Here is a 4,080-nt window from a genome sequence, read left to right as displayed (position 1 = left end):
TCTTACTCCAAGCTATGATCTTATAGATGTCTACATTCCCCATTGTGTGTGTATATCGATGTATTATCTATGTACACGCACACACATACACACACACATACGGACACACATTGAAGATCTGTGGTCTTTTATTAAAACATTGGTTTCACCATTTTAAATTAGGAACTGATAGTAAGATAACTTTCCAAAGGACCTGCCTCATTTTCTCTTTTATGCACACACAAGCACCAAGACACTCTGACATCTCCAAATAGATAGACATGCTATTTATTTGGATAAATGGTGTGGTTATTTGGCAATGCCGCTCATTCACTCACTTGCTCATTTGTTAGAACCGTATTTATTGAGCATCTCTTATGACAGATAGAACCCTTGTACCAGACACAGAGCTCTAAATTGACAAGTTGGATACCTGTAGGTACAATGTGGGTAATATAGGAGAGGTTTAGTAGGAAACTTCCTGGTCTCTCGGCTGGTCTCTGTGACCAATAGTTCACATTCCCCAAGCTTCCAGGTTTCTGGGCAGCTCAGGTGGCAACATGGGTCCCTCACCTAATGGACTCTTTTATTACAGGATCGGGTTGTTGGATCTTTCACTTATTAACTTCTCTAGATGAGGAGGCTCATGTTATTAATCCTGCTTTTCCTACTATTCTGATTAGATGAACCCAACATAATACTAGCACTTTGACCTCAAAGTGATGAGAACCAGGACAGGAGTAGCTGGGAATTTTAAGACAGCATCTATGTTTGTGACGCATCACTAAGCGAGTACTAGTTGTCCTGGGTGATGAATTTCTCCTTTGGGTAATGTTAGAAACTGGAAGCAAAGGGAAGCCCTTTGCCCCAACTCTACTCGGTGATAGGGCATTGGGACCATTAACTGCAGGGCCCGAAGAAATGTCCTCCTTGGAGAAACATCTCCTTAGAGGCTGACAGAGTGAATTCTGACACCCTCCTTCTGTGCTCACCAAACAGCTGTTTGGACTGTTTTGGAGGTCTTTCTAGGGGATGGGCAGGCTCACGGTGAACAGTGGAGAGGGCTTAGCTGTGATTGCTGCAGGCTGCAAGGTAGGCGTGCCCAAGAATACATCAAAGGCATTACTGCCGATCTCTGGAAAGAAGCACTGGTAATTAAAATATTTGCCATCTTTCTCTTTGAGGAGGACTTCTGTCCCATGACAACATAATGGCACTAATAAATGTGATCTGTCAGAGTGCGTGACTGGAAATGCATACGTTGGGTAGGGACTTAACACTGCTTTTAGTGAGCCTCTGTCCCTTCCATCTGGGGCAAACCTCTCCTCTTAGGCATTCAAGGCTACCCTTCTGCCTCCTTCAAGATTTGGTTCTCTCCATTATTCATTCCTTCTGTCTTGTATCTTCAACTATTTTCCTTACTTTGGCTTCTCCCTTATATACATAAATAGGTGCAAACCTCCTCAAACCTTAAAAAACAAAACACACAAGGAAATGAAACCTTGAGGTCAGCCCCCTTTTTTTGACCTCTTGTCTCCACTCTGCCAAAATTCTTGCTGGGGTTACAGCCACCTCCCAACTGCCAAGTTCAGAGTCCTGTTTCTGCCTTCAGATTTGCATCCTCTGTAGCAGTTGAGGCTCAAGAACACCCTTTCCTTTTTGAGAAGCACTCATCTGGCTTCTATACCATTACTCCCTCTTGAATTTCCCCTATATCTCTATCTTCTACCAATTCTGTGCAATATCCTTCACCACTTCTCCGTCTCTGTCCATGGCCAGAAATCAACGTTTCCCAGGTAATATCCTACCCTTGGTACTCACCTCTTTTCTCTTACTCTGTATATTTTCCCATATGAAATACTCGCCCACATGCCAATTGCCATTTTTGTAGATAAAATGTGACCAAATGTTAGCAATTTCATACGGTTCAACCCAAAATAATTTCCCCATCCCCATTTCCAGCCCTGATCTTTCTCCTAAGTTTAGACAAATATTTCCGATGATCAACTGGACATTTCCAGTTGGATTGCCCTCAGTCACCTCAAAATTAATGCATCTTAAATGGAAGCCTTATGGAAAGCATAAACTCCTTTACCTCGAGTATTCTTGATCTTGACTCATGGTGTTACTACCTCCTCTCTTTCCCAGGTTAGAAATTTGTCATTCTTGACCTGACTTGAAAAAATGAACTTTTTCACTTCCATAGCCAGTCAGTCACAAAGCCAGAGAATCCCACCTCATAAAGATCCCCACTGCATTATCTTAGATTAGACCACCACCCTTTTTCACCTGGGGGATTGCATTGGCTTCATCTATAGCATTCCTGCTTCTATTTGCACTGCATTCCACTTCATCCTTTTTTTTTTTCCAATCAAAAGACCTCACGTGTTTATTACTGAACCAAACCACTGGTGCAGAAGCATAATAACAGAGAAACGTCATTTCCTTGATGAAAACACATCTACCTTTCAGGTAGTAGGGAGGTTTACAGAGTGATGGGATAGGAACACATGACCTTCAGGCAACATAAATGTGTGTCATCTCATGTATGATCCCTTATAGAGCCAGCTTGGTTCTTCTCCAATGCCGCCTCTTGGCAGTTGTATCGGATTTTATTACCAGTTTTCATCTGAATCCACCGGGTAATGGGACGATTCTGCTTTTGTTTCTTGGCCAGGAATCGCATGATCCTGAAAGTCTTATGAGAAGACATGGCGAGACACAGTCAGCAGCACACAGCATGATGGTGGAGAAAGGAGAGAACCCCACTTCATCCTTTATCCTGCCCAAAAATATCTTTCTAAAAGGCAAACCTGGCCATGTGACTCCAAGATGCCTCATAATCCACTTCTTACGGCTCAGCTTCTGTGACTCTGACCCCCAAACCCTTCACCAGAGTCATTCTGATGGAATAGCTCGTTGTTTCCTGAAATGCCAGACTCTTTCACAACTCTGTGCTTTCTTCAGTCTGAATTGTTCTTCGCATTCTCTTAGAAACTCCAACTGAGCCTCTGAGAGCCAGTTTAAAAACCTTCTCTTATATCAAGCCTCTCCCAACTCTTCTAGCCAAGTTGGTCCTGTGATTTCCATATGCTTTGCCCCATATTTCTATTTTAGCACTTTCCAGGTCATCTGGTAGTTTAATTTCTCCATTTACACATCGGTTGTCTCCCATAGATTAAAAACTCAGATCATGTCTCTCTTCCTTCTATATTCAGAGTATGTCCATTTCTTCTTTTGTTGAAGTATTTTGAGTGAGGCTCCCGTGGGATTTCAGAGGAAGTTGTATTCAACCTTTCCTTTAATATTCCTTGACAAATTAGAAAGACTCCCTTTTGACATAAGGTCCCTGTCTAATCTTGATGATCAGAACGGAGGGGAGCCCAAAGTTGTTAGATCACGGATCTTCAGGATGCCAGCTGTTAGCAACACCCACTGAAACCCCAGACTAGAGCAGAGAAGGAAAGAGGAAACCACATCCAAGTCAATAACTCAGAGTTAATATAAAGAATTGAATCTCTGGCCATCTTCTCTCAGATATGGTGGGCTGCTCTTAATATGGCGGACCTGCCCCTACATTTCTTGGCCCCTGCCTAGCACACTGACTGCCATTCCATGCCTCCTGCTTGAGGCAGTACCAAGTTATTTGCATTTCTCTACATACAATGTACTCTGAACTGCCTCTTTGCTTTTGCTTATGCTGCTCTCTCTGCTTAGAATTATACTTCAGTTTCCCCTGTCCAGTTTTTTAAAAGTAGGCTTCATGCCTGGCACAGAGCATGTGGGGTCTGAACTCACGACCCTGAGATCGATACCTGAGCTGAAATCAAGAGTTTGATGCCTGGGGCAGCTGGGTGGCTCAGTAGGGTAAGCATCCAACTTCGGCTCAAGTCATGATCTCACAGTTCATGAGTTCGAGCCCCGCATCGGGCTCTGTACTGACAGTGTGGAGCCTGGAAGCCACATTGAGGACTGTATCTCCCCCTCTCTCTGCCCCTCCCAAGCCCCTGCTCACATTCTCTCTCTCTGTCTCAAAAATAAATAAACTTTTAAAAAATTAAAAAAGAGTTGGATGCTTAACCTACTGAGCCACCCAGGCAC

At 43.4% G+C, this 4,080-nt stretch overlaps 1 pseudogene; it reads right to left on the bottom strand.

Moving 5' to 3' along the window:
- Positions 1-1,554: 1,554 nt before the first annotated feature.
- LOC106968932 (60S ribosomal protein L39-like) lies at positions 1,555-3,862 on the bottom strand (annotated as a pseudogene).
- Positions 3,863-4,080: the final 218 nt, after the last annotated feature.

The sequence above is a fragment of the Acinonyx jubatus genome, chromosome B2 (genome assembly GCF_027475565.1).
Source record: "Acinonyx jubatus isolate Ajub_Pintada_27869175 chromosome B2, VMU_Ajub_asm_v1.0, whole genome shotgun sequence".
NCBI lineage: Eukaryota > Metazoa > Chordata > Mammalia > Carnivora > Felidae > Acinonyx > Acinonyx jubatus.
This window is presented reverse-complemented; position numbering and strand designations above follow the sequence as displayed.